Below are 13,217 nucleotides of genomic sequence, written 5' to 3'. Positions count from 1 at the left end.
TTCTATATATATAGATCAGAAAGAAGCTGGATCAACGTGTACTACACGTCGAACTTCGGAGATGCACTTTACGGAGAACAAAAGAAGTTACTAAAGAAGAATCTCTAAAATAGATAAGATAAAGTGAACGGAAAAATTCGATAATAAATGCGAAGAAACTAAATAAATTGCAGATAGATTTAGCGGATTAAGTGGTTAAACAATGGCATTTTCGTAATTAAATCAATCTCTTTTCATCTGATTACATCCAGAATATGTGAAATATAAACGATCCATAATATAAAATATATATAGATAATTCTATAAACTAATAATTATGGCCCATATTTTAATGATACTAACGATTGCAGTAAATGATTCAATTATGCAGTAAAACTTCAAAAATGTTCACAGATATATAGGGTAAAAGTCAAGAGAATAAACTCGTATCGCCCATTTCCCTATTATAAAATAATTATGCAATAATTATAAATTATACTTTCAGATTAACTGCGTAATAATTAAACTAATTTATTACGCAATAAAATAATGAAATGTATATACAATACGTACATATATATGAATATATGTATACTTAAAAATATGATAAAATATATATGTATCTTTAAAAATGATTTTTCATAATTGATTATTTATATTAAAATTTGTAGTAATACTTTATTCGCAATAATAGATTTCATATTTCTTCATATTTATTTTAAATTGTAATAAAATTTGGTGAAAATTGACGTTTAAAGCGACATATGCAATAATACTCGCTTACAAACGCATCGTAAAATTTCAAACATTACTGCACTCGCAAATGAACAAACAGCAATAACGTACGTTGAAAAATATTTTTAATTACACCCAATGTACGAATATATCCGATGACATTGCAATAAAAATGTCGCGTTAATTTAGCCACTCTTCAGCTATCTACTAACCCCTTTTCCAGTTTATTCAGTTTATCCGCAAAATATCGGAAAATCACACAATCGTACATTGATTGGCTCTACGCTGATATTAACTGGTTACAAAGATAACATCATTTCTAAAAATGTAACTTCATATCAGCCCTTTAATATAAATGTAAATAAAACCATTTTTGAAAATAATAGGTCATATAATATCTCTTATTACATTAGAAAATTATATCTGATATATGTAATTGTATCATATATGTATATATATGTTACTTTATTTGACCAAAAAATTATTTGTTTCTAATCAGTTTATTTTATTGTTTTTAAATTTAAGAACATTTTATCCCATTTCAATAAATTTTTTCTTATCAAATTATTTATTTTATTAAATACTTAATGATTATACACAATGTCAAACGTGAGTAATGTAATTATTGAACATTTCTTTGTCTGAGATATTATTTTTACCGACAATGAAATAACAATGAAAAGCTCAAATGATTCTACATATCTCACATATATCTTATTTTATATTTTGAAAAATATATATAACATAAATATGCCTTAACAGCACAGGTATCTACATCTTTTCTGGATCACCGTGCTCATCGATCGCACTCTATCTTATGTTTTTGCATTCATGGATTTCCCGGATGAAGACCCTCCCAGAGATTTATTGATCAATGTAAGTCATAAGTAAGAGGCAATCCCGTTTCCGAATATACCGAAGGTAATTGGAAAATGCATCGCGCGTTTACATATAACACTCGTATACTAAAGTAGGTCATCGCAAATGCCTGCTTTTAAAAGTTCCCATTATTTTTCTCAGCTATGCGCATCGAAGAATGCTACGGCCCACGCAACATTGTGTTTTCGTATCTATATCTACCAAGAATACAATACACGCATGATTTACTGCTACTAAAAGATCGCGCATTGCTATCATACAATGCACAATCAGAGTTTGTTTTGTGTATAAAACAACGTTAAAATTGCATTCCACCTTTACCATGGTTTTGCAGGTCTAGCATTTTTCTTCCGACTATTTAAATTATCATCGTATGTTCTTTTACAATAGAACAGAGGATAGCTCGTAACACCGGGCGAGTACCGTTTCAAAACAAACGAGAAGCACTCCTGTTCGTAATTATACTGAAATTGATTTTCCAGTACGTGCTTGTTCCGGCTTGATCAAGGTTGTACACGGAATTACCTTTTATCGTCTTTTTAACATTGAGCATCACAAATAAAATGTAAACGTTAACGCATAAAACCCTAAATATACTTTATTAACGTATCTAAATATATTTATGTATAAATCTGATTATTTTTTACCATAACTATTTTCTATATTATAAATAATTTGTCTTGAAGAAATATTATTTGAAAAAAAGACTTGTAAAAATTTAATTTAATTTTTTATTAAATATTCTTATAGTTATTTTTTTAATTCTTATTGCAATATTTTTTCTTTAGAATTTTTACTATAATACCTAATGAAATCCCCCATATCTTTCTTTGTTGTGTCAGATTTAAAATAAAATTTCAAATAATACTACCAATTTCATTTTGTAAAAACAACCTTTAAAATTTTTCAAATAATATTTTAAGATAAATAAGATATGTATATGCTTAGAATCATTATCATGAAAAATACGCGAAACTCAACGTCACGTTCTATCGCGCCTGACTTGGACAAATTTGCTTGGCGGACAATAAAGTGAATTTATTAACGTCTGTTGGCCTCATTTCTTTTTCTTTGAACTATTTTAGCCTTGTAATAAAACTATTCGAGATAACTCTCAGAATCTCTCTAGGTTCAATCTGGGATTTTGTGCTAATATATTTTATACGTGTTTTATGTATAACTATGAATATTTTTGTCATTTTCCAATACCCTATGCTTAAGAGATTTTAATCTTATTTACAACACTCAATATGAATCAATAACGTAATAACGGCACGAAAAGAAGAATATTGTGATAAGTCTGTAATGGATTGAAATGATTCAATCTTGTGAATATGTCGACGGTAACTCTATTTCAGAATATAAAAATACATATAAAACGCACGTTATTGAAAATCACGGGGAACATGACTTGCTTCGTTGGAGCGCAACGGCCGGTGGTTTAAAGGTCGAGGGTGTGTATAACACGAGGTTATCATCTTTTTATACACATAATATATCTCAAGGATTAGGTATATTCCTACAAACGCGAAGTAGTCAAATGGTGGACACCAATAAAATGTTTCTAATTACTATAAAGCGCAAAGGTAAATCAGGTGTCTTTGCACATTACACAAATTTATTGAATTCCCAATTACGATCAATTTAACTGCGAAAGCATTCGCGATACGATTAGCTTTAATCAAAATCTCTGTGGAGTACATATTAAGCCGATTAAAAGTACACCGGAATAGCTGCAAAATTACATCGTTAAAATTCTATGTATGTACGTTCTAAGTGAATGAATAATTAAATTCAACAAAGCGGAGTAAGAAATGCAGTGAGCATTACATAATTTTATATTCATGGTTCACGAGATTCTTTGACTAATCTAAGCTCAACACTTTCCGACAAAAATTCGAAATATAAAACATCTTTCTCTGCATTTCAATAGGTATTTAAAACAAAATATATTTATAGTAATAAAATCTCAAATTAATTCATCATTTCGTACATGTAATCTACATATTTAAAGATACATAGCATTTTATTATTCGTCATTTTAAAGCTTAATTCATAAAAATTTCTTGATTTTCAAAAACCTAGAATTAATATCCAAATATTACAAATAAATTTTAAATTGATCGACAAAATGTAAAATAAATTTTTGAACGTTTTAATAAATAAACATGGTACAGGAAATCTAGGACATGATATGTAAATATTTGTTCATGTTGTATATATATATATTAAATTTCTTTTTAATATACACACACATATTCTCAAAATCAATACAGCTTTCCGGATTGCTCGTATAAACTGAAGTTTTAATATCGAAAAGCAATAGAGACACCGGATGGGTAAATATCCTGAAATTTCTGTTACTCCGAGATCGAAGCTAGTCCTTTCAAACCCGTTTCAGCAGAGCGCAGGATTACCCGAAGGGTCAACAGCGTGGAGAACGAATAACGCGAGATTAAACTTTGTACGCTTGATCGCGCCGAAATACGTTTGTTTGAGATAACATAACACGAAAAATAACCGTTACTTTGACACCACGTAAGTGATTTGTGGATTCTTATATATTTTACAAATCGAAATACACAAAAATACGGAGTAAAATAAAAGATAATATGGAGAAAGAAACCATCAAAATATATGCATCACCATAAACGTGCTTATTAGCATATTTAATTTACACAACTCGATTTTAATTTTAATAAGAATTTTAAATTATGTCATAAAAAAGTCAAATTTTTTTTTTCTTAGCAAAAGTGCTAAGGCACCAACAGTTTTTCTGATTGTACGTTACAAATTGCAAGGAAAGCTTCTTAAATGTCGGAGGCACAAATCATATTTTTAAATTACTTCGAAATATAGATAAAATTACTTTCAAATTATACTTTAATGAATAGAATAATAATTATTAATAGAATATCTAATAATTGTTAAATCTAATCACAAAAGAGAATATGCAATATCAAAAATTAAAAAATTACAAAAAAAATATTAATTTTTTTCAATATTTTCGCTGGAAGAAAGTCGATTTCAAGTTAGTCGGAGAAGAAGAATCTGTCATTACAATTAAGAGATCGCAAATAAAATATATATAATTATATAAATAGAAAGGGCTGTAAGGGTCACAACGCGGATCCAGGTGCGTTTAAATATAAATGTGATTTATTCCTCGATTTACAATCGCTTTGCACAAATCATTTTCTTTGCCTTATTTTCTTATTATTTTGTTTGACTTTGCGATGTATTTTTTCTCCAGACTACTTGGTGAGTTTTTCTAGAATTTTAATTTAAGACAAAGATGTAACTCTTAATTACGTTACAGATTTGGACCTTTTAGTCTCACTATATAAGTTTCTGTCAAATTGAAACAGTAAACTCACCATGTTAAAGGAGAATATATTTTTGATGTTAATATTGTACCACTGAGGATGGCTCGGACAGGAGCCGAAACGTTTGGATTTTTGTAAATCGAGGAATAAATCACATTTATATTTAAACGCACCTGGATCCGCGTTGTGACCCTTACAACCCTTTCTATTTATATTTTTATTTCGAGGGTCTTTTTTATCACACTTTATTGAATATATAATTATAATCTGATATAAAATTTAAAATAATTTATATAAACATTTATTATATGTGCGTCAACAGACCGCACACATACATCATACATCTATCCAAACCATACCCCTCTCCATTACCATCATCTCACGAACAACGATACGATCCCCAAAATACGTTTCCTAATAATAAAATTTATGGTAAAAGATACGATTGGGGATTTATGAGTTGTGCCATCGAGAAATTCTGTTTGTATCATTTCTCATGGGACTGAGTAAACGTAATACGACTAATACGCGATATCGACGAGACAAAGCGGAAAATTTGCACGACGGTTATAGCTGTGTGGGAGGAACATTGACAAAACAAAATGTTATCTCAAGCCGGTAATTGATATCCCGAGGACATCGTAAATCAATCGTTATAGTCTCAATGATGAGAGAAGGTTTATCATCTTGAAATGCCGTGATTGGGGGTTTCCTCACTGACACCAATATGATTGGCCCAATTGATAAGTGCATTTGACAAATACGTCATTCCTTCATTTCTCTGATATATCGAAAATATCCTATTTTTCAATTTAACCCTTCTATCACAAAAGGGATAATAAAGTTACTTAAAAATGGGTTTTCTATCGTATTTTAATTTGAGACAAATAATTCTTATATCAAAAAAATTAATTTGCAATAATTTCTTTACCACTCTTGATGGTAAAAAAAATTTTTAATCATTCTTAAAACAATTAACTTGTATGTTGAGAACGAAAAAGTATATGTTTTTAATTTGCAGATTATTATTTCTTTCTTCTCTCGATAATAGCGGATTGAAGTGTGCTGTGGCAAGAAAAAAATCAACTGTCTTTCAGCTATGTATCTTCTTACACGTTTTCCCCGGTACACATTTCTTACCGTCTATAGCTGTTTCTGATCAGACGTGAATAGAAAAAGGAGAGAGCCTCGTGTTTCCATTTGCCATGCCGAGAACGCCTGCGCGCTACTTGTATTGATCAAACTACGAGAGCATTCAATTCGGTTCGACCAATCGAACCAGACAGACATCTGCGAATCCTAAATACGATTACGATACATTTGTATCGATCCTGAACTGTGATCGAATGTCCCCTATCAGATCAATTTGTCTTACGATCTTATGATCAGGATATTCGTATATCCCGTATCTTTATTTTCCTTTCTTTCACCGAGAATTAGTTTTAAATACTTTTTACAGTACAGAAAATAGTTTTCGACACAAATTCAAAGAATATATGTTCTCCTCTTTTTTTTATTTCATTTTAATAAGATAAATATATAAGTTAAAGAGAGAGAGAGAGAGAGAGAGAGAGAGAGAGAGAGAGAGAGACAACAGATCATTAACAATAAATCATTAACATTTTTTTAGTTATGAGCTAATATTATATAAAGAAATATCATTCAAACTGACTGTTTGACTTAAAATTTGGCTTTTGAGAATATTTGTTGATGATATTAACTTGAATGAGAAAACTATTAATCTGATCGAAAATTATTAATCTGATTAACCTTCGAGAGCAATCTACCAGAAATGCGCAATTTATCTGTGATCTAATAGTGGCAGTCAGGCATTTATTCATAAATTATAATTATTTATAAAATATTTGTCAAAAAATCTTATTATATATCTAGATATATTTTTTTTATCTAGAAATAAATAATTTTTTAGTTTATAACACCCGATGAGTGCTATGATGAAATTAATTGCATTCGTCAAACACTTTGCGCTCAATAATATTGCATTTTGCATTATATCCTGATTAAATTAGCAATAATGTTTTCAGAGGTTATTTTTACACAATTCTTTGCAAAAAATACGTTTTTATTTATTTGCTGCATATTTAACTCTAAACAGTGAGTGCCTAATTCTAAATTTAATGAGCTTAATTGATTAATAAATATATTATGTACAACCAAAGCAACATAATGTTCAGAATGTTGAGTCAACATTTGAGCTCTAAATGCAATTACCGTGTATTTATCTTAAGCAGTGCTCGATTTTATCTGAGCAAGTCTCTATATACTTTTCTAAACTGTTGATACGATACCTTAACATTAGTAGATATATCTGCTTTTTCACCCATTTCTATATAATATATTAAAACGTTCTTTTATATATGTGGGAAATAATGATAATATGATTATTTTATGTAATATAATAATTTTTCATTTATAACACAAATATTTTTGTATAAACTATCAAGCTAAAAACGAATTAAGAAAAGTTAGGACTTGCTCTGTTATAAAAATACTTGAATATTGTTAGAGTTAAGAACTAATTGCAAAGAGGCGTGGATAAACCCGTAAAAGATGAAGAAAAAATTAATTCTGACGTCTAAAGACGAGCAAAACAAATCAAAAGGAAAAGTTTTTTAATTGTTTCCAGTTCATTAGAGATTTCCCGGGATCACTCGTGGCTACTCACGATTGCTAACGCAATGACGTAACTGTCGTAACTCAATCCCGATTACTTACCGAGGAAATGCGGTCGTCGTGAGCGACGTCGTTGACGTCCGCGGAATCCGCATCCACCGACTCTCGAATGCGAAATACCATTACGCGCACATCGCGATAGAGCGATCATCCCTTATGACGAAGATATTCGAATAGAGTGATTTCAGAGGTACATATACGTTAGATAACCTATCGATATTTGTTCATGCAGTGAAATTCGAGAAGCAATTTGTACAGTCAATTTTCATTCTCTCAAATTTCATATCTTGCATTAGGCCTTACAATAAACAATATTCAAATGCAAGATTTTCAGAAAAATTCTAAGCCTTTGCAAAATCAAACAAGATATCATGCTCAAAATTTGTCATTTGGTTTTACAATAAAAATAGCTTAACCTTTATACAATAAAAACTATTCAAATACAGGATTTTCGGAAAAATTCTAAATTGTTACATATTTCGTATAATTTGCAAGATCAAACAAAATCATGCTCAAAGTTTGTCATTTGGCTTTAGAATAAAATTGGCTTGCATTATTAGCTTTACAATGAAAAATATTCAAATATAGAAAATGTTTGAAAAAATTCCAAACTGTTACATATTCCACATAATTTATAATATCAAGCAAATACAAGTTGTAAGCTTATTACTTTGACACAATAACTTAAAAAAAAATTGTTAAAACAATTTTATCTTTTCCAATATATAATGTTATCTGGAAAAAATTATTATCACAAAGATTTTATGCAATAAAAAAAAGAAAAAGGTATAAAATAAATCTGAAACTTAATCGTCATCGCTAATGTTTCTTAGGAAAAAACATATTTCTCATTTCCGTGATAAGGATTTTGTTATCAAGTCTGAATTTAGTCCGATTATACTTGTACTCTAAAATTAGTCGCAAATCTGTTTGCTTCTGGGCGTTCTACTTGGAAATTATCTCTCTCTGACATCCGCTTATCCGCGCGGGGGAGTTATTAATGCGAGGCGGACTAATGAAGAATACGTATAGGAGCGTGCGATATGATAAATCCGGCACAAGGACATTATTTGAATTGTGCATGTCTAATTTTCTCGTAATCTCTAAAATTGCCTTTGAAAGACCTCCCATCCACACGACGCGCTTATTAATCGTCGTCTAATTAAATACAAATTTGCTCTCCCTGGGAAAGTCATGTCTTGCTAATATGAATCAAATAGCCCGTGTATCCAAATACCATTATGCAGATATATCGCTATTATATCGCACCTGATGAGCATCGTTTATTATCTTTAGAGGATCGTAAGCGCGCCTTACGTGTTTGAAATTACATTCAAATATTTTCCAACAGATTTCCCGCAATACATTCTCTTCTCCTATCTTCTTCATTTTTAACATAAACGGGGACAAGCATATACGTATATTACACCTTATTATATTAAATTAAAATAACTCAAAATACAAAAAACTCGCAAAAAAAGGTTTCTTTAGCACTTCCATTGAACTTTCATGGCTTCGAAGCCTTGTGAAATGCTATAACGTTGATTTAATCTAAAACTGGAAGAAATTCGCTTTCTTGACAAGCTACTAAATTTTCAGATTTTTTTCGTCCCACAACTGTCAAACAACTTCAATATAACTTAGAAACCTATTTAAGTAAGAAATTACACTTATCGACGTTTCAAAAAATAATTTTCAAATCTCAAGAGCAATATATATTGTTGGTAAAGTTGAACAAACTACTTATATATATATAAAGTAGAACTCTTCGAATTTTATAAAAGACCCGAATAAAAAAGCACGTGTTTCTTTACCGGTTATAATATTATCCAAACTTCCAAAACATATTCTATTAAAAATAATATTACATAATAATATATTACATATTTAAAATGTTTAAAATATGTATTCTAAAACAAGAAAAAAAATAAAAAGAGGGAAAGATAGAGAAAGTAAAAGGTGAGATAAAGAGAGACAGACAGACAGACAAAGAGACAAAAAGAGAGAGAAAGAGAGAACATCGATACATTCGTGCCAGAATGAATGTTCTCCCGCAGCTTCATTAATAGTTTCCACAAGATGACCCCGTGGGTTCTCGTAACCCCACGTAAACAGTATTCAATGCGAGTACCTACCTGGAAATTGTATTTGTCGTCGGGGGAAATTGCTGGCACCTCGAGTATCCGAAATTCGCCAACGAGCACGAGATTGAAATTCTCACTCCGGCCGCCACACCACTCCTCATCGCCGTCGTCATCGTCGTCGTCCTTCGAACCGCAGCACCGGCCGCAGTGTTATAATTATCCGATTCGATCGATGCGAGGACGAGGGACGCAGGGGAATGAACGACAGGGACCTAGGTCGAGAGGGATAATTACGAGTTAATCGGAGAAAATTTGTACGGCAATGATAATATGCGCGGTAAATGGAAATTCGAATAAACGGGCGGCTTTATATACGGGAGCGTCCGTCGCCGTCGCTTTATTTGCACTAGAACGACGCGACAAATGGCCCGAAAAATTGATAAACCGACGAAGCGAAGGGCTGAATACAAAGCAACCTAAAAAAATGCTGTAACTGGTGCAGTCAGGTTTTAACCGCCAAATATTTTTCATGTAATCCTTTTAGCGCGCTTGTGCTTTATTTATTCATTTAAACCTTTCATTGTTTTTTGTATATCGTCGAAGTTTATAATTATTTGTTAAATTTTCACCTAACATCTCTCAAAACTAAAATAGTTTTAAATATAAAATATATGTATACTAAGGTTCTAGACAGATTTATATTACTTCTACGTTTCATTTTATCTTAACAAAAACTGGAGCTAAATTCCAATATATCACAAAAATATGACACTGTGTAAGAGCTATTATTTCTGTGAAATAAAAAAATTTTCTATAATACGACGAAATAATTAATAATTATCTACAATTTTTATTCACGCAGCTCTGAATTGCAATATAACAATACGTCCAACCGTATAAAATTGACCAACAGATTACGGATGTCGAAGAAACACGATTGATTACAATCACTATACGTTAACTGACACGCACTACTTTTTATTCATCATTCAAAGTATTTATTGATTTACTTTCATCACGCAATAAACCCAAATACACGAAACAGCAATCTGCTGTTGGAAACGAAAATATTTAATCAGCGAGCTATCAAGGTTTTTATTTGACACTGAGTTTGCGGTTTGCTTGTTTTGGACTCGGTATTTTTTTGTTTTAATTTCTATTGGTACACACTTTTAGATAAAGGTCAAATTAAAGATCGATTTTTCACCCTTGACAAAAACATTACATATATCTATACAACTTAATACATTTTGCGATTCGCACAAATCGCTCCACTTCTCACTTAAAAATACTCGTTTCCGTCTGAAACTAAATTTAGACCTGACATTTATCGCATGACATTTATTATCATTAGCGTTCTTTCATTGTAATATAATACCCGATAGAAATTCTTTTGTTTGCGTTTATGTTACGCGTTTTTACTTGCTGTCTCTGGCATGCATCTGTCCGATAAATATCATATAATAAATATCACATGTTTAAACATAGTATTAAGAATAGAAAACGTAATGTAGCAAAATCAATAATAATAATTCATCTATTGTTTCATGTGATAGATAATATTAAAGATACATAAAATTATATTTAATATACCATTTTATTTTATATGCCAAAATAACAACATTAAAAATAAGATCTTAAAAATAAATCTTATTTTTAATGTTGTTATTTTTAATTACCCCAATTTATTTCCGTATATTTTATTTAATTTTAAAATATTTTGCCATAGATACAATATAAGCTATTGATTGCATAATCTAGTTGTTTAACGATACATATAATATCATGTAAAATTTTCAAAATATATTATTTAATTGCTGGAAGCAAAAAATAATATCACAATGTTTAACATTAACGTCACATATATCAGTGTATTAAAAATGTAATAAAAAATATTTTAAATAAATTATCTTATCCAAGATATCCATTAAACAATTACAAATTACAAATATAAATATATATTATATATATATAAATATAGATATTTATAATTTTTAAAGTTTTTACTTTTTATATTGTTGTATCATATTTTTGAATAAATCCGTAATATAACACAATTATGCAAGATATAGATAAATTACATAATGTGCATTGTTATCAGTAATTATGCACAATTTGTATAATTAATATAAATTATGTATACTTGTTACAATACATGTCTCGATAATGATATGACATGACAAACCGTGAATTCATAACGTGCAAATAATATGTCCCAATTATTAACTAATATTGGCAGAATCGACTTTCCATATGTAACATAATTTGATACTTGAAGAAACCAAGAAAACGCTTAAGACATGCACTTTGCTAAGAAAACTCAATGAAATCGAGGAGGAAGTTTAGTGGAAGGTTATAAGTAAATATATGAGTTAAACAAATATCTTATATTGAAAAAAAACATATATTCACGCAATGCACGTCACTACGCATTCTGTTGCGCTCCTCTTTTTACTGCTTGCATCAATGCCAAATTTTCTTTTAGCCAAAAAATGCCTGAGTGCATTTAGTAGATTAGCCGATTTTTATTTAAACATGTGTATATACATATACATATGTATGTATAAAACTTGTGATAAAAATTTTCGAAAATAATAGTGCAAAAATGCAAAAATTTAAGTTCATCGAATGTTATTATCTAATATTTTTACAGTCCTATATTACAAAGTTAAAAAAATATTTGATTCTCGAATCTATAACAGTTCTCTTATAAATGTTTTTCTTTCGTATATATAATTTGGATAAAATAAATTAAAATTTAATATAGGGTAAACTCGAATAAGATAGCCATTGGCCATACAGGAAAGATGGCCAACCCATGTTCATTCGATGTTTCATGGCGAGCTATATTGAAAGAACATAGGTTGGCCATCTTTCCTCTATGGCCATCTTACCCGAGTTTATCCTATATTCTACGTTTCTTAAATATATTTCTCAATTATATTTGTATTTTTTTCTCTTGCAATAACATTTTTTAAATATAAGAATATTTACTTGCATTTTATGAAATCAATATGTTACAACACTTACAACTATGCAATTTTAATATAAGAAAATGCATACACTAAAAAAATTATTATTTTACTAGACGCATTTTATATATAACGGTAACCTTTTTTAAAAACATATTAATCCTAAAATTCTACCTATGCATCGTGCATACATCGAGATACCCCGGCACATATTTTCGCGAGAATGAACAGACACTTTTAGAACCCACATACAATATTTATAGATTGCACGCGAAAAAGAGAGATACCTATATAACCAATAATCGATATTTCCTGCCAGACTAACGTTATGGGCAAAATCTCGCAATAAAGAGAAACGCCCTCAACGAAATTTTCTAATGGAAGACTCCTCTTGGTCGCTTTTTAACCTACCTATATCTAACCAATATATATTTTTTTTTTTTTTTTTTAATACTGACACTTAAAAAGACTATTTTAAAAATATAATACGTATCTATTTGGTAATATTATACTTGTTATAATATTAATCAATATTATTAAATGTATTA

The 13,217-nt window shown here is 29.8% G+C and overlaps 1 protein-coding gene across 1 annotated transcript in view; it reads right to left on the bottom strand.

Moving 5' to 3' along the window:
* Notum (palmitoleoyl-protein carboxylesterase notum) overlaps nucleotides 1–13,217 on the bottom strand; it is a 600,456-nt gene that overhangs the window by 575,049 nt on the left and 12,190 nt on the right. The window contains exon 3 of the mRNA XM_077402646.1: nucleotides 9,749–9,969. The gene's annotated coding sequence lies outside the window, so the exon portion shown is untranslated. The remainder of the gene's footprint in view (nucleotides 1–9,748; nucleotides 9,970–13,217) is intronic.

The sequence above is a fragment of the Temnothorax americanus genome, unplaced genomic scaffold (assembly GCF_048541705.1).
Source record: "Temnothorax americanus isolate GAGA-0224 unplaced genomic scaffold, ASM4854170v1 Scaffold16, whole genome shotgun sequence".
Taxonomy (NCBI): Eukaryota; Metazoa; Arthropoda; class Insecta; order Hymenoptera; family Formicidae; genus Temnothorax; species Temnothorax americanus.
Note: the sequence above shows the minus strand (reverse complement) of the source record. Positions and strands in the feature narration are given on the sequence as shown.